Below are 23,749 nucleotides of genomic sequence, written 5' to 3'. Positions count from 1 at the left end.
GCCACACTCTGTCTTCTGTCGTCAAGCCAATTTTGTATCCAATTGGCTACCTCACCTTGGATCCCATGAGATTTAACCTTATGTAACAATTTAGCATGCGGTACCTTGTCAAAGGCTTTGCTGAAGTCCATGTAGACCACGTCTACTGCACAGCCCTCATCTATCTTCTTGGTTACCCCTTCAATAAACTCAATCAAATTCGTGAGACATGATTTTCCTCTCACAAAACCATGCTGACTGTTGCTAATCAGTCCCTGCCTCTCCAAATGCCTGTAGATCCTGTCTCTCAGAATACCCTCTAACAACTTACCCACTACAGATGTCAGGCTCACCGGTCTGTAGTTCCCAGGCTTTTCCCTGCCGCCCTTAAACAAAGGCACAACATTTGCTACCCTCCAATCTTCAGGCACCTCACCTGTAGCTGTCGATGATTCAAATATCTCTGCTAGGGGACCCGCAATTTCCTCCCTAACCTCCCATAACGTCCTGGGATACATTTCATATCTCTGCTCGTCTCTCTCTCTCTCTGATCTCCAGGTTATGCGCTAACGATCTCACAGATTCTTGTACCGAGGATCTCGTCTCCGCTCTCAGTACAAACCGGTTACTGACGGTTCTGAACCTGAGTCATAATAAACTGGGAGATTCAGGAGTGAAACTACTGTCTGCGACTCTGAGGAACCCGGACTGTAAAATACAGGAACTGGAGTAAGTATCAGACTGTGTGAGATTGTGTTTTAATAACTGGATGTCTCACACGGTACATTAATCTCAGTATAAGTAATAATAATACAAATAAATACTGGATATTTCCCCTGATGCCTGTTATTTCTCTCTCTCTGATCCCCAGTCTGACTGATGTCGGTTTCACAGATTCTTGTACCGATCTCGTCTCCGCTCTCCATGAAAACGAGTCACTGATGGATCTGTCCCTGGGATCAAACTCCTTCACAGACCGATCTGTCCCCACTCTCCGCTCCCTCATACTGACCCGCAGGAGTCTGGAGCGGATCGGGTGAGTGTTTGTGTTCATGTTTAATAAATAAATAAAATATCAATGGGATTCAGTCCCTTTAATGGGTAATATCTGTGTAATTATTATTGAAATATTAACCCCAGTCTCCCTGTTATTTACACTGTTGTTCAATCTGTTTATTTCCTGTTTAATCTTTAATCTGTTTCAGGCTGGGGGACAATCAGTTCAGTTCAAACGGAAAGAATCAGCTGAAGTCACTGCAGGGAACGAGACCCGGACTTAGTGTGGGAGTGTGAACATTTCAATTCATAACCATTCCTGGTCTCATTATATGAACATTTCAAATTATAACCATTCCTGGTCTCATTATATGAACATTTCAATTTATAACCATTACTGATCTCATTATATGAATATTTCAATTTATAACCATTCCTGGTCTCATGAAATGAACATTTCAATTTATAACCATTCCTGGTCTCATTATATGAACATTTCAATTTATAACCATTACTGATCTCATTATATGAATATTTCAATTTATAACCATTCCTGGTCTCATGAAATGAACATTTCAATTTATAACCATTCCTGGTCTCATTATATGAATATTTTTGGCCGATTCTCTGTCCCTCCCCTTTAACCGGCTGCGCTCCAGGTTCAAATCGGAACGGCCCTTGAACGGTTTCCAGCTCGAGCTGAGCGACCGTCGTCTCCCATTGTGACGTCAGAGGCCCAGCGACAGGGTCACGAGACTCAGTCACCCGGTCCCCCAGCGCTGATTCTGCAGGAAATCCGGGGCTGGATAGTCCCCAATGGGGCACTGGGTCAATGTACAGACAGGAAGGGCCCAGAGGGGGGCTCAGTCTGGGCTGCAGTGGGACACTGGGTCAATGTACAGACAGGAAGGGCCCAGGGTGGGGCTCAGTCTGGGCTGCAGTGGGACACTGGGTCAATGTACAGAGAGGAAGAGCCGATGGTGGGGCTCAGTCTGTGCTGCAGTGGGACACTGGGTCACTGTACAGACATGAAGGGCCCAGGGTGGTGCTCAGTCTGGGCTGCAGTGGGACAATGCTTCAATGTACAGACAGGAAGAGCGCAGGGTGGGGCTCAGTCTGGGCTGCAGTGGGACACTGGGTCAATGTACAGACAGGAAGGGCCCAGGGTGGGGCTCAGTCTGGGCTGCAGTGGGACACTGGGTCAATGTACAGACAGGAAGGGCCCAGGGTGGGGCTCAGTCTGGGCTGAAGTGGGACACTGGGTCAATGTAGAGACAGGAAGGGCCCAGGGTGGGGCTCAGTCTGGGCTGCAGTGGGACACTGGGTCAATGTACAGACAGGAAGGGCCCAGGGTGGGGCTCAGCCTGGGCTGCAGTGGGACACTGGGTCAATGTACAGAGAGGAAGAGCCGAGGGTGGGGCTCAGTCTGGGCTGCAGTGGGACACTGGGTCAATGTACAGACAGGAAGAGCCCAGGGTGGGGCTCAGTCTGGGCTGCAGTGGGACACTGGGTCAATGTACAGACAGGAAGTCCCAGGGTGGGGCTCAGTCTGGGCTGCAGTGGGACACTGGGTCAATGTACAGACAGGAAGAGCGCAGGGTGGGGCTCAGTCTGGGCTGCAGTGGGACACTGGGTCAATGTACAGACAAGAAAAATAGGGTGGTAATAGTAGGGGACTTTAACTTTCCCAACATTGACTGGGACAGCCATAGCATTAGGGGCTAGGATGGAGAGAAATTTGTTGAGTGTATTCAGGAGGAATTTCTCATTCAGTATGTGGATGGCCCGACTAGAGAGGGGGCAAAACTTGACCTCTTCTTGGGAAATAAGGAAGGGCAGGTGACAGAAGTGTTGGTGAGGGATCACTTTGGGACAAGTGATCATAATTCCATTAGTTTTAAGATAGCTATGGAGAAGGATAGGTCTGGCCCAAAAGTTAAAATTCTAAATTGGGGAAAGGCCAATTTTGATGGTTTTGGACAGGAATTTTCAGAAGTTGATTGGGAGAGTCTGTTGGCAGGCAAAGGGACGTCTGGTAAGTGGGAGGCTTTCAAAAGTGTGTGAACCAGGGTTCAGGGTAAGCACATTCCTTATAAAGTGAAGGGCAAGGCTGGTAGAAGTAGGGAACCTTGGATGACTCGGGAGATTGAGGCACTAGTCAAAAAGAAGAAGGAGGCATATGACATGCATAGGCAGCTGGGATCAAGTGGATCCCTTGAAGAGTGTAGAGATTGCCGGAGTAGAGTTAAGAGAGAAATCAGGAGGGCAAAAAGGGGATATGAGATTGCTTTGGCAGATCAGGCAAAGGTGAATCCAAAGAGCTTCTACAAATACATAAAGGGCAAAAGGGTAACGAGGGAGAGAGTAGGGCCTCTTAAGGATCAACAAGGTCATCTATGTGCGGAACCACAAGAAATGGGTGAGATCCTGAATGAATATTTCACATCGCTATTTACGGTTGAGAAAGGCATGGATGTTAGGGAACTTGGGGAAATAAGTAGTGATGTCTTGAGGAGTGTACATATTACAGAGAGGGAGGTGCTGGAAGTCTTAACGCGCATCAAGGTAGATAAATCTCCGGGACCTGATGAAATGTATCCCAGGACGTTATGGGAGGTTAGGGAGGAAATTGCGGGTCCCCTGGCAGAGAAACACAAGCATAATTTTGGAATTATAACAAAACCTCGAAGCCCATACAGGCGTTCACGTTTCCGACGTTAATCTCCTCTTGGCCCCTATTTGTCTCACACTGGGTGAACGTGCTTGTATAACATTGCAGCCCGGAATACTTTAACCCCAGGCTTTAACCAGGTTAAATCACAACTGTCACAATCGAACAGGAACATATTAAACCGAGGTCCCAAAACCAGGGCCCAGAGAGGAAATTAAACCTCAGGGCAATAAACCGACCGATCTCACGTGGGCCCTGTTTGGGTGCAGCCTGTGGAGGAGGCCTCGTTCGCTCCCCACTGGAGGAGGCCTCGGTCCGTCCCCTCTGTTGGAGGTGACCTCGGTCGTTCTCCTCTGGGAGAGGAGGCCTCGGTCGTGCCCCTGTCGGGGAGGCCTCCATCCGTCCGCTTCAGGGAAGAAGGCCTCGGTCGGTCCCCTCTGGGGGAGACATCAGTCTTCCCAGAGGGATCCCAAAGTGGCAGTCTTTGTATTTAGACCAACAACTACTTCAAGAACAACAACTTGCATTAGTAGGGTAGCCATCTTGGACAAAATAGCGGCAAGTTCGGTGGCCATCTTGGACGAAATGGCAGCAATCTTGGTCAAAATAGCGGCAAGTACCGCCCAGAATATCCCCAGTAATACCACAGTGACCCCGGAATGTTCCACTGATTCCGCAATGAACCCAAACTGCACCCAGTGATCCCAGAGTACACCCAGTCACCCCAGAGTGATCCCAAAGTGGCAATCTTTATATTTAGACCACCACCACAATAATTACTACTACAACAAAAACTTATCTTTGTAATATTAATATATATATATATATATCATATATCTGTCTATATATATGTATCTGTATTTGCACACGGCCAGCATGGTGACAAGTTCAGTCGCCATCTTGGAAAAATTGGCCACAAGTGTGCTGGCCATCTTGGAAAATTGGCGGCAAGCATGGTGTTTAGCTTGGACAAAATGGCCGCACGTACGACGGCATTCTTTAACAAAATGTGGGCAAGTGCTGAGCAGATTGTCCCAAGTGATCCCACAGTGACACCAGAATGTCCCAGTGACCCCCTCAGTACACCAGAATGCACCCAATCACCTCAGAGTCATTCCTATTTTCACACAGGGATACCAGTGTGCACCCAATCATCCCAGATAGCACGCAGGGAACCCAGAGTGCAACCAGTCACGCCTGAGTTATTCCAGAATGCACCCAGGCAGCCCAGCTTGATGCCAGAGTGATCCCAGTGTTCTCCCAGGCATCCTAGAGTGCACCTCGTCACCCCAGAATTATTCCAGAGTAGACCCAGTGATCCCAGAATGCACCCTGTCACCATGGAGTCATCCCAAATTTCGCCCAGGGATTCCAGAGTGCATCCAGTCAACCCAGAGTAATCCCAGAATGCACCCAGTCACTCCAGGGTAATCCGAGAGTGCTCCCAGGGATACCAGTGTGCACCCAGTGAACTCAGACTGCACACAGTCACTCCCGAGTGATCCCAGAATGTCAGACTTTATAATTTGACCTCCACCACAATAACTACTACGAAAACAACAACAACTTGTATTTATAATACATATTTCATATATACATGATATATATATCTATGTGTATTTACGCAAGGCCAGCATGGCCAAAAGTACGGCGGCCATTTTGGAAAAAATAGCGGTAAGTACCGTCGCCATCTTGGACAACATGGCGGCAACAACGGCATTCATATTGGACAAATAGGAGGCAAGTACCCAGCCATCTTGGACACAATGGTGGCAAGTGTCCGCAGTGACCCCACAGTGTTCCCAGAATGAACACAGTCACCCCAGAGTCATTCGAAAGTGCACCCAGGGATCTCGAATTAAACCAAGTCAGCCCAGAGTGATCCCAGAGTTGAACCAAAGATCCCAGAATGAATCCAGGGATTCCAGAATGCACCCAGTCACCCCCGAGTGATGCCGGAGTGGACACAGGATACCCAGATTGTGCGCAATGACCCCAGAGTGATTCCAGAGTACACGCAGGGATCACAGAGCACCCTAGGATCCCAGAGTGGCAGTTTTCATATTTAGACCAGCACCACAACTACTACTAATACAACAACTTGTATTTGTAATATATATCTCATATATATATATATAATATACGTACGTCTCTTTACACATGGCGGCATGTACGGTCGCTTTCATGGACAAAATGGCGGCAAGTAGGGGGGCAATCTTGGACAAAATGGCGGCAAGTTGTGTGGGCATTTTGGATAAAATGGCGGCAGGTTCGGTGGCCACCTTGGACAAAATGGCAGCAAGTACCACGCAGAGTGTCCGCGGTGATGCCACATTGACCCCAGAATGTCCCAGTGACTCTTGACTGAACACAGAGTGCACCCAGTCATCCCAGAGTGCACCCAGGGATCGCAGAGTGCACCCAGATACCACAAAGTGCTCCCAGGGTGGCAGTCTTTATATTTAGACCACCACTAATACAACAACAACAATTTGTATCCAAGTACGGCGGCAATCTTGGATAAAATGGCGGCGATTACGGCCGCCATCTTGGACGAAATAGCGGCAAGTACCTCAAGGCTGTTCGATAGGAACAGGAGGAGACATTCAGCCCCTCGAGCCTGTTACACAGTTACAGGAGGAGGTCATTCAGCCCCTGAAGGCTGTTACACAGGAACAGGAGGAGGCTATTCAGCCCCTCGAGCCCGTTACACTGTTACGAGAGGCCGAACAAACCCTCAAACCTGTTACACTGGAAAAGGAGGAGGCTATTCAGCTGTTCAAGACTGTTCTGCAGGAACTGGAGGCCAATCAATCCCTCAAACTTGTCAGATAGCAACAGGAGGAGACAATTCAGACCCTCGAGCATGTTATATGGGAATTGAAGGCTGTTCAGCACCTCGAGCGTATTACCTTGGAAAAGGACGAGGCCATTAAGCCCCTCGAGCCTGTTGCACTGGAAGAGGAGGAGGCTATTCAGCCCTTCGAGCCTGTTATACAGGAAATGGACACCATTCAACCCCTCGAGCCTGTTAAGTAGGAACAGGAGGAGGCTATGCAACCCCTTGAGCCCTTTACTCCGGAACTGGAGGCCAATCAGCCACTCAAGCCTGTTGTATAGGAACAGGAGGAGGCCATTCAGCACTTTGAGCATGTTATACGGGAACTGAAGGCCATTCAGCACCGAGAGCCTATTAAACTGGAATAGGACTCGGCCATTAAGCCCTTCCAGCCTGTTACATGGGAAAAGGAGGAGGCCATTCAGCTCTTCGATCAGCTGAGAGGAGCCGAGCGGAGCGGAGGGAGCGTCCTATAAAAGGCGGGATTTCAGAGCGCTGAGAACAGCTGAGAGGAGCCGAGCGGAGGGAGCGTCCGATAGAAGGCGGGATTTCAGAGCGCTGAGAAGAGCCGAGCCGAGCCGAGCCGAGCCGAGCGAGTGTCCGATAAAAGGCGGGATTTCAGAGCGCTGAGAAGAGCCGAGCCGAGCCGAGCCGAGCCGAGCGAGTGTCCGATAAAAGGCGGGATTTCAGAGCGCTGAGAAGAGCCGAGCCGAGCCGAGCCGAGCCGAGCGAGTGTCCGATAAAAGGCGGGATTTCAGAGCGCTGAGAACAGCTGAGAGGAGCCGAGCCGAGCGGAGCTGCGACCGATAAAAGGCGGGATTTCAGAGCGCTGAGAGGAGCCGAGCCGAGCGGAGGGAGCGTCCGATAAAAGGCGGGATTTCAGAGCGCTGAGAGGAGCCGAGCCGAGCGGAGGGAGCGTCCGATAAAAGGCGGGATTTCAGAGCGCTGAGAACAGCTGAGAGGAGCCGAGCCGAGCGGAGGGAGCGTCCGATAAAAGGCGGGATTTCAGAGCGCTGAGAACAGCTGAGAGGAGCCGAGCGGAGGGAGCGTCCGATAAAAGGCGGGATTTCAGAGCGCCGAGCCGAGCCGAGCGAGTGTCCGATAAAAGGCGGGATTTCAGAGCGCTGAGAAGAGCTGAGATGAGCCGAGCCGAGCCGAGCGAGCGTCCGATAAAAGGCGGGATTTCAGAGCGCTGAGAACAGCTGAGAGGAGCCGAGCCGAGCGGAGGGAGCGTCCGATAAAAGGCGGGATTTCAGAGCGCTGAGAGGAGCCGAGCCGAGCGGAGGGAGCGTCCGATAAAAGGCGGGATTTCAGAGCGCTGAGAACAGCTGAGAGGAGCCGAGCCGAGCGGAGGGAGCGTCCGATAAAAGGCGGGATTTCAGAGCGCTGAGAACAGCTGAGAGGAGCCGAGCGGAGGGAGCGTCCGATAAAAGGCGGGATTTCAGAGCGCCGAGCCGAGCGAGTGTCCGATAAAAGGCGGGATTTCAGAGCGCTGAGAAGAGCTGAGATGAGCCGAGCCGAGCGAGCGTCCGATAAAAGGCGGGATTTCAGAGCGCTGAGAACAGCTGAGAGGAGCCGAGCCGAGCGGAGGGAGCGTCCGATAAAAGGCGGGATTTCAGAGCGCTGAGAGGAGCCGAGCCGAGCGGAGGGAGCGTCCGATAAAAGGCGGGATTTCAGAGCGCTGAGAACAGCTGAGAGGAGCCGAGCCGAGCGGAGGGAGCGTCCGATAAAAGGCGGGATTTCAGAGCGCTGAGAACAGCTGAGAGGAGCCGAGCGGAGGGAGCGTCCGATAAAAGGCGGGATTTCAGAGCGCCGAGCCGAGCCGAGCGGAGGGAGCGTCCGATAAAAGGCGGGATTTCAGAGCGCTGAGAGGAGCCGAGCGGAGCTGCGACCGAGTTCGAAGTGACGTCAGGAATCAGATCGGGACGCGACACAGGGGAGGCACCTGATTGGTGAGTAGGTTCAGGTGAGTATTTCTCCTTATCTACAGTAACTGAAGTAAAAGGAAAGGGAAGGTCTGCAGGTCTTATAGGAAGTAGCGTTTATTTTTTAGTGAATCAAGGTCCCTAGTGTAGTTAACATTCTCTAAATTGAGAACAATTTAAAGGAGTAAACTCCTTAAAGGGAGTGGTAAGTAGTTTTTCTTTCCTTTTTTTTTCTCTTGACATTGTAGTTGTTCTTAAGCTAATTTAAGGGTTAAGTCATGGCAGGAGATCCCAGCGCCGTGTCATGTTCCTCTTGTGGGATGTGGGAATTCAGGGCTCCTTCCTGTATCCCTGATTCCTTCACCTGCGGGAAGTGTGTCCAGCTGCAGCTATTGTTTGACCGCTTGACGGCTCTGGAGCTGCGGATGGACTCACTTTGGAGCATCCGCGATGCTGAGAAAGTCGTGGATAGCACGTTCAGTGAGTTGGTCACACCGCAGATAAAAATTACTGAGGGAGATAGTGAATGGGTGACCAACAGACAGAGGAAGAGTAGGAAGGCAGTGCAGGGGTCCTCTGCGGTCATCTCCCTCCAAAACAGGTATACCGTTTTGGATACTGTTGGGGGAGATGGCTCACCAGGGGAAGGTGGCAGTGGCCAGGTTCATGGCACCGTGGCTGGCTCTGCTGCACAGGAGGGCAGGAAAAAGAGTGGCAGAGCTATAGTGATAGGGGACTCGATTGTAAGGGGAATAGACAGGCGTTTCTGCGGACGCAACCGAGACTCCAGGATGGTATGTTGCCTCCCTGGTGCAAGGGTCAAGGATGTCTCGGAGCGGCTGCAGGACATTCTGGAGGGGGAGGGTGAACAGCCAGTTGTCGTGGTGCATATAGGCACCAATGATATAGGTAAAAAACAGGATGAGGTCCTACAAGCTGAATTTAGGGAGTTAGGAGTTAAACTAAAGAGTAGGACCTCAAAGGTAGTAATCTCAGGATTGCTACCAGTGCCACGGGTTAGTCAGAGTAGGAATGACAGGATAGCTAAGATGAATACGTGGCTTGAGAGATGGTGCAAGAGGGAGGGATTCAAATTCCTGGGCCATTGGAACCGGTTCTGGGGGAGGTGGGACCAGTACAAATTGGACGGTCTGCATCTGGGCAGGACTGGAACCAATGTCCTAGGGGGAGTGTTTGCCAGTGCTGTTGGGGAGGGTTTAAACTAATGTGGCAGGGGGATGGGAACCGATGCAGGAAGTCAGTGCGAAATAAAGTGGTGACAGAAACAAAAGGCAGTAAGGGAGAGTGCACAGAACATGACCGGACAGATGGTCTGAGAAAGCAGGGCAAAGACCAAGGGAAGTCTAGATTAAACTGCATTTATTTCAATGCAAGAAGTCTGATGGGCAAGGCAGATGAACTCAGGGCATGGATGGGTACATGGGACTGGGATGTTATAGCTATTACTGAAACATGGATAAGGGAGGGGCAGGACTGGCAGCTCAATGTTCCAGGGTACAGATGCTATAGGAAAGATAGAGCAGGAGGTAAGAGAGGAGGGGGAGTTGCGTTCTTGATTAGGGAGAACATCACGGCAGTAGTGAGAGGGGATATATCCGAGGGTTCACCCACTGAGTCTATATGGGTAGAACTGAAAAATAAGAAGGGAGAGATCACTTTGATCGGATTGTACTACAGACCCCCAAATAGTCAACGGGAAATTGAGGAGCAAATATGTAAGGAGATTACAGACAGCTGCAAGAAAAATAGGGTGGTAATAGTAGGGGACTTTAACTTTCCCAACATTGACTGGGACAGCCATAGCATTAGGGGCTTGGATGGAGAGAAATTTGTTGAGTGTATTCAGGAGGAATTTCTCATTCAGTATGTGGATGGCCCGACTAGAGAGGGGGCAAAACTTGACCTCCTCTTGGGAAATAAGGAAGGGCAGGTGACAGAAGTGTTAGTGAGGGATCACTTTGGGACCAGTGATCATAATTCCATTAGTTTCAAGATAGCTATGGAGAAGGATAGGTCTGGCCCAAAAGTTAAAATTCTAAATTGGGGAAAGGCCAATTTTGATGGTATTGGACAGGAACTTTCAGAAGTTGATTGGGAGAGTCTGTTGGCAGGCAAAGGGACGTCTGGTAAGTGGGAGGCTTTCAAAAGTGTGTTAACCAGGGTTCAGGGTAAGCACATTCCTTATAAAGTGAAGGGCAAGGCTGGTAGAAGTAGGGAACCTTGGATGACTCGGGAGATTGAGGCACTAGTCAAAAAGAAGAAGGAGGCATATGACATGCATAGGCAGCTGGGATCAAGTGGATCCCTTGAAGAGTATAGAGATTGCCGGAGTAGAGTTAAGAGAGAAATCAGGAGGGCAAAAAGGGGATATGAGATTGCTTTGGCAGATCAGGCAAAGGTGAATCCAAAGAGCTTCTACAAATACATAAAGGGCAAAAGGGTAACTAGGGAGAGAGTAGGGCCTCTTAAGGATCAACAAGGTCATCTATGTGCGGAACCACAAGAGATGGGTGAGATCCTGAATGAATATTTCACATCGGTATTTACGGTTGAGAAAGGCATGGATGTTAGGGAACTTGGGGAAATAAATAGTGATGTCTTGAGGAGTGTACATATTACAGAGAGGGAGGTGCTGGAAGTCTTAACGCGCATCAAGGTAGATAAATCTCCGGGACCTGATGAAATGTATCCCAGGACGTTATGGGAGGTTAGGGAGGAAATTGCGGGTCCCCTAGCAGAGATATTTGAATCATCCACCGCTACAGGTGAGGTGCCTGAAGATTGGAGGGTAGCAAATGTTGTGCCTTTGTTTAAGAAGGGCGGCAGGGAAAAGCCTGGGAACTACAGACCAGTGAGCCTGACATCTGTAGTGGGTAAGTTGTTAGAGGGTATTCTGAGGGACAGGATCTACAGGCATTTGGAGAGGCAGGGACTAATTAGGAACAGTCAGCATGGTTTTGTGAGAGGAAAATCATGTCTCACGAATTTGATTGAGTTTTTTGAAGGGGTAACCAAGAAGATAGATGAGGGCTGTGCAGTAGACGTGGTCTACATGGACTTCAGCAAAGCATTTGACAAGGTACCGCAAGGTAGGTTGTTACATAAGGTTAAATCTCATGGGATCCAAGGTGAGGTAGCCAATTGGATACAAAATTGGCTTGACGACAGAAGACAGAGGGTGGTTGTAGAGGGTTGTTTTTCAAACTGGATGCCTGTGTCCAGCGGTGTGCCTCAGGGATCGGTGCTGGGTCCGCTGTTATTTGTTATTTATATTAATGATTTGGATGAGAATTTAGGAGGCATGGTTAGTAAGTTTGCAGATGACACCAAGATTGGTGGCATTGTGGACAGTGAAGAAGGTTATCTAGGATTGCAACGGGATCTTGATAAATTGGGCCAGTGGGCCGATGAATGGCAGATGGAGTTTAATTTAGATAAATGTGAGGTGCTGCATTTTGGTAGATCGAATCGGGCCAGGACCTACTCCGTTAATGGTAGGGCGTTGGGGAGAGTTATAGAACAAAGAGATCTGGGAGTACAGATTCATAGCTCCTTGAAAGTGGAGTCACAGGGGGATCGGGTGGTGAAGAAGGCATTCAGCATGCTTGGTTTCATTGGTCAGAACATTGAATGCAGGAGTTGGGATGTCTTGTTGAAGTTGTACAGGGCATTGGTGAGGCCACACTTGGAGTACTGTGTACAGTTCTGGTCACCCTATTATAGAAAGGATATTATTAAACTAGAAAGAGTGCAGAAAAGATTTACGAGGATGCTACCGGGACTTGATGGTTTGACTTACAGGGAGAGGTTAGACAGACTGGGACTTTTTTCCCTGGAGAGTAGGAGGTTAAGGGGAGATCTTATAGAAGTCTATAAAATAATGAGGGGCATAGATAAGGTCGATAGTCAAAATCTTTTCCCAAAGGTAGGGGAGTCTATAACGAGGGGGCACAGATTTAAGGTGAGAGGGGAGAGATACAAAAGGGTCCAGAGGGGCAATTTTTTCACTCAAAGGGTGGTGAGTGTCTGGAACGAGCTGCCAGAGGCAGTAGTAGAGGCGGGTACAATTTTGTCTTTTAAAAAGCATTTGGACAGTTACATGGGTAAGATGGGTATCGAGGGATATGGGCCAAGTGCAGGCAATTGGGACTAGCTTAGTGGTATAAACTGGGCGACATGGACATGTTGGGCCGAAGGGCCTGTTTCCATATTGTAACTTCTATGATTCTATGATTCTATGATTCTATAATGCAGCAATCCTTCAGTACTAACCCTCCGACAGTGCAGCACACCTTCAGTACTAACCCTCCGACAGTGCAGCACTCCCTCAGTACTAACCCTCCGACAGTGTAGCACTCCCTCAGTACTGATCCTCAACAGTACTGAGCTCCCGCAGCACTGACCATCCAACAGAGTGCCAGTCCCTCAGTACTGACTCTCCGACAGTGCAGCACTTCCTTAGTACTTACTATCCGTCAGTGCAAAACTCCCTCAGTACTGACCCTCCGAAAGTGCAGCACTTCCTTAGTACTTACTATCCGACAGTGCAGCACTCCCTCAGTACTGACCCTCCGACAGTGCAGTACTTCCTTCGTACTGACTCTCCGACAGTGCAGAACTCACTCAGTACTAACCCTCCGACAGTGTAACACTCCCTCAGTACTGACTCTCCCCACAGTTCAAAACTCCCACATTACTGACCCTCTGACAATGCAGCACTCCCTCAGTCCTGACCATCCGACATTGCAACATTCCCTCGGTACTGACCGCCCGACAATGCAGCACTCCTTCAGTACTGAGCCTCTGACAGTATTACACTCCCTCAGTCGTGACTTTCCGACAGTGCACCACTACCTCACTACTAACCTGTACTGGTGGCCCCTCAGTACTGCACTGCAGTGTCAGCCTGGATTATGTGTTCAAGTCTCTGGAATTGGATTTCAATGCACAGCTTTCTAACACACAGATGAGACTGCGAACACTGAGCCACGTCTGACACCTGAAAGGAGGAGAGGGAGATGGAGGGGCTTCTGGAGGGCATTCAGGAGCGTGGCCATGGCTGATGGCACGGCTGTCAAAAATAGGACAAATAGACTGCGGATGCACAAGTGGCCAGAGGTGGAGGAGTAGAGTGTTTGGGAGGGGCTGTCGGACTGGGGAGTTTACAGAGATAGGGAGGGTTGAGACTCTGATTCAATTAAGTGTAAGAAAGAATAAAAATAAATTACAGGCTTAGGAGACTGGAATCAAAAGAAGGTCAGTAAGGGCTTCGGTGGTTGGTGAGCAACTCACCAAACAAAAAGCCAGGGATGGGGATGGAATCCCTGGCAAGGATGTGGAGATTTTGGGGCCAAATATCATGACTTCCCAATTTTTAACTGGAGGAACTGGGGGCTCATTTAAAACAGAATGTGGGTCTGACAGCACAAAGACATTGGAAGGGTCAAGAGAGGCGGTGGATTTGTCAGCGTCCATCTGAAAGCTGGTCCATGTCTGTGGACTATTTCACCAAAGGGCAGCATGTAGATGAGGAAGAGGAGGGAGCCAAGGATTGAACCTTTAGAAACATCAGAGATAACGGTGATAGGGTGGGAAGAGAAGCTTCTCCTGGCTCTGATCAAATAAGAACATAAGAACATAAGAAGTAGGAGCAGGAGTAGGCGAATCGGCCCCTCGAGCCTTTTCCGCCATGCAATAAGATCATGGCTCATCTGATCCTCACCTCAAATCTAAATTCATGTCCAATTTCCTGCCCACTCCCCGTAACCCCTAATTTCCTTTACTTCTAGGAAACTGTCTATTTCTGTTTTTAATTTGTTTAATGATGTAGCTTCCACAGCTTCCTGGGGCAGCAAATTCCACAGACAGAGGTGAGTGGAACCAAGTGAGGGAAGTCCCGCCAAAAGAGGCCAGTGTCTGATGAATGAAGAGGCGACGGGTGAGTTGTCTGTCGGTATGGAGACGGGGAGGGGTGGTCCATGGAGGGTTTTAAATCCAAGGATGAGGATTTTAAATTTAAGGGATATGGAACTGGGAGCCAGTGAGGGTCAGTGAGTCCGAGCAGTGCCTGGTGCTGGTTGGACACAGACTACAGAGTTTTGGACGAGCTCTCGTTTATGGAAGGTGGATGTTGGGTGGCCGGTCAGGAGTGCATTGGAGGAATGGAGTCTGGAGGGGACAGAGGCATTGATGAGGGTTTCAATGGCAATGGGCTGAGGAAGGAATGCAGGCGGGTGAGGGAATCACGGGGCCTTTGCGATGCAGGTCAAATCAGGTCATGAGCTCAGCTCGGTTTTACACGGGACCAATTTTACTGGAGCCGTTAACCAATGTAGAATAAACGGGTAAACTTCTGCAGTAAAATAGCGGAGAGAGGAATGTCAATGGGACACGTTCAGTGTCCGTCCCCAAATATCACCACAGTCATTTCTAGGCTGCAATCCTCAACCTGCCCTTTAACTGTCCTCGTGTCAGAGACTCACAATTCATATTTTAACTGGGAAACTGCAGGAACAGAGTGAAACGGGTCTGCTTGTGTCCCTGGATTCAGTTTACACTGCGGAGAAATCGGTAACATTGATAAATGAATCACCAGGAGTGAACTTGGTCAACACAATTATACAAAAACTGTGAATGGACCAGCTCATTATTATTGGATCAGTCCTGTATGAGAACAGATTTAAACTTTATTCCTGAGAGAGGTTTGATTAAGATAATAACCTGGACTTTGAGATCTGTTTATTCACCACATTATTTACATCGGAGTCAAAGCTGCTGATGTAATGTATTTGTTAAAGGCACTGTTACGAATAGCAATGGTGAGGAGCATAACCATGTCAGTGGAGACTTATCCCCTGTATAAATCAGGGCTTGTTGGCATCATTCTGGGTTGACTGCGGGATCACCGGGGACAATCTGTTGGCTACTTGCCGCCATCTGACCAAGTTGGCGGCGGCGCGGCCGCCTTTTTTCCAAAAGGTTGGCCGCACCGTCCTCCATTTTGTCCAAGGTTGTGGCCAAGCTGACTTCCATTTTGTGCAAGTTGGAGGCCAAGCTGGATTCTATTTTGGCATGGAAGCCGCGCCAGCGGCCTTTCTTTCCAAAGTGGTGGAAGCGCTCGCCCCCATTTTGTCCGGGACGGACTCCCCTAGGCCTCCATTTGGTCCAAGCCCGGCTGCCGCACCTGCAGCCATGCTGCCCCTGTGCAAATACACTTCAAAATATATAAACACATCATAAATATACAGGTAATATAAATATATTATAAACACATGTTGTTGTTGTTGGTGGTGGTGGTCTGATGATAAAGACCACCACTCTGTCATCACTCTGGGCTGACTGGCTGCACCCTGGAATCATTCTGGGTTCACTGCGGGATCACTGGGGACACTCTGTTGGCAACTTGCTGCCATCTGAACAAGATGGCGGCGGCGCAGCCGCCTTTTTCCAAAATGTTGGCCGCGCTGTGCTCCATTTTGTCCAAGGTGTCCATCCCCTAATATCACCCAAAGTCATTTCCAGGCTGCAATCCTCAACCTGCCCTTTAACTGCCCTCGTGTCAGAGACTCACAATTCATATTTTAACTGGAAACTGCAGGAACAGAGTGAAACGGGTCTGCTCCTGTCCCTGGGTTCAGTGCACACTGCGGAGAAATCGGTCTAAATTATAAATGAAACACCAGGTGTGAACATGGTCAATATAGTTATATAAAAGCTGTAAATGAAGCCGTTTATTATTGTTGGATCAGTCCTGTATGAGAACAGATTGAAACTTTATTCCTGAGAGAGGTCTGATTAAGTAATAACCTGGACTTTGAGATGTTTGTGTTTTATTCACCACATTATTTACATCGGAGTCAAAGCTGCTGATATAATGTGTTTGTTAAACTGACTGTAACTAATAGCAATGGTCAGGAGGATAACCGTGTCAGTGGAGACTTATCCCCTGTATAAATCAGGGCTTGTTGGGATGGATCAGCTCAGAGTGCCTGCTGGAGCTGTGGTTTCCAGGCCAACAGAAGTCAGTGCTTCTCACAGAAATGGGATATCCAGTAATCCATCAGATAATACGCATTTATTATCCAGTTCTTGCAGCCATTGGAGTTCCAGGTAAGCCGTTATCTCAGCTGTTAATGGTGTAAATCGGTGTTGACTCTGCTGCTGTACTTGGCAAATTCTTTTTTGTCCCTACATATTTTACACAGTCACTTGTTCTGTTCTATTGGTTGAATGATGGAATGTGTTAAGTCTCTGCTCTTTCGCTATTGAGGCGCTGCATTATATCTGTCATGAATTTGTCTATCCAACCCTGGCATTGTTGCTGCATTATTCTCTGTACTGAATGTATTGGGCTAAGAGTTGGTATCAGACCATCAGGAGATGATAACAGTTTCTTGTTGTGGAACTAACCTGTCCGGGAATATACTTTCATCAGTGTGTTTTCAATGATTGATAATGAGACAGCTCACGGTCTCAGTGTTACAAGGAGGCAGCGGAATGTCTTCCCTCCCCAATAATATACTTCAGTTTAACTGGGATTTCAATGTATTTATTGGTGATCACTGTTATGAAATATTATTTCATTATGTGTGTATCTGACGCCGCTTCAGATGGCTGGTTAATGAACTGAGTTTTCTGCTGACTCTTTCACATCTCCTTCTCTGCTTCACTGTGGATGAATACACTGACTGTCACTGGGCTTCACTGTAAAATGAAATGTTTTGATGTTTTGTGGTCTCAATTTGCAATGTCCCTGTTGGAATCAGCAGCCCTTCTAAGTACCTGTAGTTTATAAGTATGATGTTGGCGTTTTGTAAATTCAACAATCCCGCCATCTATCCCTGTACCCTATAATTACTGGTGAAGGAATCTCAATTATTGTGAGATCTGCCTGGGAGAGGGATTCGATTCTGTTTATTCCATGATTTGTAGATGAAGTGAACAGTGTTGGTGAACAGGTGGAGGATTGGGTGATCTGTGGACATATTAAACTATTCCACAGAGGCTTCACTATTTAACAAACTGACACTGAGAATAGGATCGGTGGAACACGGGGCTGGTGAACAGAATACAGGCACAGGATGATAGGATTTAATCGGATATGAAAATTGACTTGAGATAGGGAGTAGAGTGAGTGATAGAGAGGGTGACTGAGAGGGAAAGCGAGAGGCTGTGGTGTGAATAATTCATTAGAATGTACTGCTGAAACTTCAAGTACAATTAAACATAGAAAAAATGACTTGACTGTGTTATTATGGTATGGTCAGATTGGGTGAGTTTTTATTGTGGGACTCGCTCCTCATGTTTATATCCCTGTCAGGTCCTCAGTCTGTTTTTGTGAATGTTCCTTGTTTTCCAACTTAACACTAAACATAATTAAAATTTGCTGAAAAAAATATAATCAGAAATGTCTTGATCGTAATGAATTGTTCGGATACAGTACGTTAAAGTTAGGTGAATTCAATAAACAACGAGGTTGATTTAATTAAAACATTTAAATTTAATTTCAAGTGAATTACAAAGTACATTTATTGTACACATTTTACAACTGCACAGTTTCCCTGACATCAATAACCACAGAAATGAACTGTTGAATGTATTAGTTGGATTGTGTTAGTGGGACCCATAGATTAGATTTCCTCTCACACTCTGCTGCAGTCTCTCCCTGTGAATCCCAGCCTCTCCTCCCACTGCATTGAATCCTCTGTCTCCTTATCCGTTGCTTCAATTTGTTATCTTTCCCAAACCATCTGCTCCTGACTCCCCTCCAGCTCCTACATGTCCTTTTCCTTGTCTCCCTCCCAATCTCACTCACTGGGTCGGTCTCCAGCTGCCTTTCCCATTTAGTGCCAGCCACTGTCGGCTCTCTTAACCCAGAAAAATAAACCAGCTGAACCTCCCCCTGTCCCCTCACATTCCCCACCCTTCCCCCTCTTTCCCGTCAGTCTGGAAGCCAAATCCGGCTTTAATCCGCTGGATTCCCGGTGTGTAAAACCCCTTCTCCCTTCCCCACCGGCACTGCGCCCTCACTCAGCCCTTCCAGTGGATCCGGTGCTCACTTTATTCACTTTCTGTATCCATCTCCCAATTCATCATTGATCATTGTGTTTAAAAACATCTCTCTGCCCGAAAGCGCTGCCCAGGTCAATCAATCACTTTCCACCCTTCGATGCAGCAACAAAGCTGGAAATTTCACCCCAGATCCTCTCAAACTGCTGCTTTGGCTCCAGGTCTGATCAACAATTTCTCTGCTTCCTTTTCTCTCTCTTACAGTTAACTTGGTGGCGATTGTGATCCTGTCCAGAGGAAAGTGCGGTCTCTCCAAATGTATCAGTGCCTACCTGGTGGGAATGGCAGTGGCCGATCTCATGGTCGTTATCATTGGTGTAATATTGAATTGGATTAGTATAATGTATTTCAGAGATTCATTCCTGCTCATTACTCCCGTGTGTAGTTTTATTGCCTCCTTGAGTACTGCAGCCACGGGGGTTTCTGTCTGGTTCACAGTCGCTTTCACCTTTGATCGATTTGTGGCCATTTGTTGTGAGAGGCTGAAAACTAAATATTGCACGGAGAGAACGGCGGCTGTGGTTCTGGGAAGAGTGAGTGTGCTGGGCTGTTTGGTGAGTTTCCCAGTGTACTTTACATTTGAACCTTACGATATAATCGATAATGTTCCCTGGTTTTGTGAGGTTAAACCGAGCTTCAGTACTTCCCCTGCATGGACCGCATTTGACATGTTTCACGTCATTTTAACCCCTTGCGTACCGTTCTGTCTGATTTTGCTGTTCAATGTTCTGACGGTCAGGTGTATTTTAGTGTCCAGTCGAGTTCGCAGGGGACTCCGGGGCTGCAGCAATGGAGAGAATCAGAGTGATCCAGAGATGGAGAACCGAAAGAAATCCATCATTTTACTCTTCAGTATATCGGGCAGTTTTATACTGTTGTGGCTGACAAAGGTTGCATTGAACATTTATGTGCGAATTGCAGACATTCGGTTTTATTACTCCTACACTGACCCTGTTTATCTCACAGATCACACAGCAAAGATGTTGCAGCTCCTCAGTTCCTGCACAAATACGTGTATTTATGTCCTGACTCAGACTAAATTCAGAGAGGAACTGAAGAACGCGGTGAAATACCCACTCAATCTAATTGTTAAATTAGTGAAATCATAGAAAGAGCTGAAGGGTTTCAAGCACTAGAAAAAATCCCATTTCATACTCCATCCCCTACACTTCCCGGGGGACGGAAAATACATTTTATATTAGCAGCACAGAGCCATTAAATGATCTGAAATATGCTTCTAATATTATATTTTATTAAAATCTGACCTTTTGAGGCAGGATTTATTCTGCAGACTACACATGCATTTTTGCTCGAACTGACGGCACTAATGAGATCAGCTGGACTTGAAATAAATTACAAAGCTTGGAATAAAAGTAGCTGCAGTGGGCCTGATCACAATGGGCGACACTCCACATAAATGGAGAGGGAGAGAGATCGGGAGCGAGAACGGGAGAGAGAGGGAGGAAGAGAGAGAGAGAGAAAGACATAGAGATAGATAAAGAGGGAGCGACAGGGAAAGGAAGTGAGAGGGAGGGATGGTGATTTAGAGAGGGAGAGAAACACACACACACACACACACACACAGACATACACAGAGATAGAGAGTGAGAGAGAGCCAGATAGTGATACAGAGAGCGAGAATGAGACAGAGGGCGAGAAGCAGAGACAAAGAAAAAGAGAGAGACAGAGAGAGGAAGAGAGAGACCGGGAGAGAAACAACGACAGAGAAACATACAAGGAGAGTGAGAAAGAGAGAAAGAGAGAGGCAGGAAAAGAGAGAAACGGGGCGACAACGGGAGAGAGAGACAGAGGGACAAATGCAATATAATGAATCAAAAGCGCAGAAAATTAAGAGAGATTCACATGAAAGGGAGAGGGTGTGTGAGCGAGAGTGATAGAAACAAAGAGAGGTAGAGACAGAGTTACTAGGAGAAGGAGAGAAATAAAGAGAGTTTGTAAGGCAGGAGATAAAAATAAAGAGCGATAAAAAGCGTGAAAGAAAGCAGACGTGGATGCAACGAGAGAGAAAGACATTGACACAGAATCACAAATTAATAGAAGTAGAAGTGGAAATAACAAGATAGAAAAACGCACAGAATGTCAACAGAGATAAACGATAAAAACAGAGAACAGACACAATGAAAGACGGACAAACATATATAGTGACAGGAAGGCAGAGACAGGAATGAGAATAGAACGCAGAAAGCATTAAACAAACTGTGTAATCAGCCTGGAGTGTGTGAGAGTGCTGACCAGCAGAGCAGCAGCAGATGAAGCAGGCCAGACAGTTCATGTTTGTTCTGGGGTAACACTCTTGTGGATTTAATTTTGACATTTCGATGGGTGATGCCTGCAGGCTGCACAAAAAAGTCACTCAGTCTTGTGTACCTGACCCTGACCATTACTGACTGCAGGAGTTTCCCAGCTGCTCTGTGTAGTAAAAATTGAACTGATAACCGAAGGCCTGAGAATAAATCGGCTTCAGCATGTCTGAAGGAAAAGGACGATTGAAGGTTTGTTCGTGACACATTGCAAAAGATCAGACAGCGGACGATAGATCACCATGGCAACAAGAACGATTCCAGGAGGGCTAGAAGTGGTTTGAACTCCTGCCTACTTAACAAGGCTACGTTGTGGACACTGAGAGAAAACAAGTGAAGTGTCAATCAATCCTGGGCTGTATTTGTCGGAACCTATTGTTGATAAGCCACCGTCCCAGAGGTGTGATTCTGCTTCAAAATTTCTTTAAAAGCTGGGCAGAAGTTGAGTGGGGAGAGACACGGATCCTCCATAACTGCTCCAATCTCACCTTTCACTTCCTGGAATCTTCATGACTGCTCGCGACCTCCCAGTTTGATGCCTCGATGCTGGTTTACAGATTGCCTGTGAAGCAGATGACTTGGATACAAGAGAAAGTCGCGCTACACGACAACGGTCTCCATCAAAATACCCGGAATTTTCCCGCAAGATTGAGCCAACCATCAGTATAAAACGTTCGTTATGGGCTTAGTCTAAGATAGACACTGGATTTCCAAACGGTTATGCATGTTGGGAATTCTAATTCGGGCATAAACCCAATGTGTTGTTTAAATTATAATCTCAAATGTTCTAGTGTATTAATAATGATAAATGATTGTTTTCTTCATAACGCCATGGTTTGTGCCTGAAGTTTCTTCAGGAAAAAGAGCGCATTGAATTAATTATAAAATTAAACCTTGTGGAGATAAAAATCATTGCTCCAAATTGAAGTGTAAAATTACTTTGCACCTTTTCGCTCCTCCATCTGTACCATGTGTAACGTTCCTAGTGAGCTGCTGGATTCTGTGATAAATCACAGTGTACTCTTACCCCCTTTGCTGTGTTACTTGTGACAGGGTCCCGCAGTACTCTTCTGCTCTGTTACAGTTACAAATACTGTTATTGTTTCAGTTTAAATAATATTGGAGAAATAAACACAATCCCAGATCAGAACCACATTCACATTGAGTCCAATTTTAATCTGATTGATTTAATAGAAGCTAGAATTGCATTCTCTACACAAAATGGCTCATTGGACCTTTCGTACGATTGTCTGGTCTCTCCTTCGCCGTGAACATTACTTCAAAAAAAAACAAATGTTAATCCTTTTTTTTCAGCAGAAGTTCACGTTTTGGTGTTTAATTCCCTCACTGCACTACTGTCTTTGTGTTAAACACCAACTAGTGCCAGTCTCACTCAGATTGTATCTTTAACTATAGTGCAACAGTGATTTAACAGGAACAGCAAATAAACCCTCTCCGTCTCTCTCATCATAACAAGCTCCACCTTGCCCCTCAGTAAGATGGCTGCCTTCCTGGTGGTCATTTTGTTTCAGGATCAGGGCGGCCATTTTGTTTAAGTTTCATGGCGGCCAATTTGTATGACATTGCCCCCTTGCCCGCCGTTAACTTGGTTACCTTGCCCCTCAGTAAGATGGCCGCCTTGCCTCTCAGTAAGATAGCCGCTTTGCACCTCAGTAAGATGTCCAGTTTGTCCCTCAGTAAGATTGCTGCCATACTGGCTGCCATTCTTTTTCAGGTTTATGACGTTGAAGTTGTTGAAGTTGTTTTGTTCATAGTTTCATATTTTCATAGTAGGTACGGCACAAGAGAACGCCATTCTGCACACTGTGCCTGTGCCAGCTCTTTGAGAGGGCTATCCAATCAGTCCCTTTATTAACTCACACTTGTCCAAGTGGCTATTAATTTTGTCCCTGATTATTTTTTCTAAAATCTTCCCCACCACCGAGGTTAAACTGACTGGCCTGTAGTTGACGGGTTTATCCTTGCCCCCTTTTTTGAACAATGGTGTAACATTTGCAATTCTCCAGTCCGATGGCACCACCTCCATATCTAAGGGTGATTGGAAGATTATGGCCAGTACCTCAGCAATTTCCATCCTTACTTCCTTCCGCAACCTCGGATGAATCGCATCTGGGCCGGGTGACTTATCTATTTTAAGCATAGCCAGCCTTTCTGGTACCTCTTCTTTGTCAATTTTTAGCCCATCCAATAGATGAACCAGCTCCCCATTTTACTGCGAGTTTGGCAGCATCTTCTTCCTTGGTAATGACAGACTCATTTAGTACCTCAGCCATGCCCTCTGCCACCATGCGTAGATCTCCTTTTTGGTCCCAAACCGGTCTCATCCCACTTTTTACTACCCGTTTAAATGATATGCCTGTCGAAGACTTTGGGATTCCCTTTTTGTGAGCTGCGCGTCTAGTCTCATATTATGTCTTTGCCCCTCTTATTTCCTTTTTCACTTCTCCTCTGAGATTTCGATATTCAGCCTGGTTCTCACTTGTATTATCAACCTGACATCTGTCATACGCCCCCTTTCTCTGATTCATCTTACCCTCTATCTCTTTTGTCATCCAGGGAGATCTGGCTTTAGTTGAACTACCTTTCCCCCTCGTGGGAGTGTACCTCGAACGTACCCTAACCATCTCCTCTTTGAAGACCACCTATTGTTCGATTACAGTTTTGCCTGCCAATCTTTGATTCCAATTTACTCGGGCCAGATCCGATCTCAACCCACTGAAATTGTCACTCCTGCAATGAATATATTTAGATTGCTCCTGTCCTTGTCCAGAACTAATCGAAAACTCATGATACTATGATTGCCGTTCCCTAACTGTTCCCCCATTGAAACTTGCTCCACTTGACCCCCTCATTCCCCAGAACAGCAGAACGGGAAGCCTCAATAATCAGGAATGATGCTGAGATGAGG

At 47.3% G+C, this 23,749-nt stretch overlaps 1 long non-coding RNA gene across 1 annotated transcript; it reads left to right on the top strand.

Annotated features, from left to right (window-relative positions):
* Positions 1-652: 652 nt before the first annotated feature.
* LOC137317673 (uncharacterized) lies at positions 653-1,252 on the top strand. The gene is made up of 3 exons (XR_010961741.1): positions 653-708; positions 851-1,015; positions 1,185-1,252. It is a non-coding gene; the product is annotated as an uncharacterized lncRNA (long non-coding RNA).
* Positions 1,253-23,749: the final 22,497 nt, after the last annotated feature.

Source organism: Heptranchias perlo, unplaced genomic scaffold, assembly GCF_035084215.1.
Source record: "Heptranchias perlo isolate sHepPer1 unplaced genomic scaffold, sHepPer1.hap1 HAP1_SCAFFOLD_63, whole genome shotgun sequence".
Taxonomy (NCBI): domain Eukaryota; kingdom Metazoa; phylum Chordata; class Chondrichthyes; order Hexanchiformes; family Hexanchidae; genus Heptranchias; species Heptranchias perlo.
The sequence above is the reverse complement of the archived record's forward strand: the minus strand, read 5'-3'. Positions and strand labels throughout refer to the sequence as shown.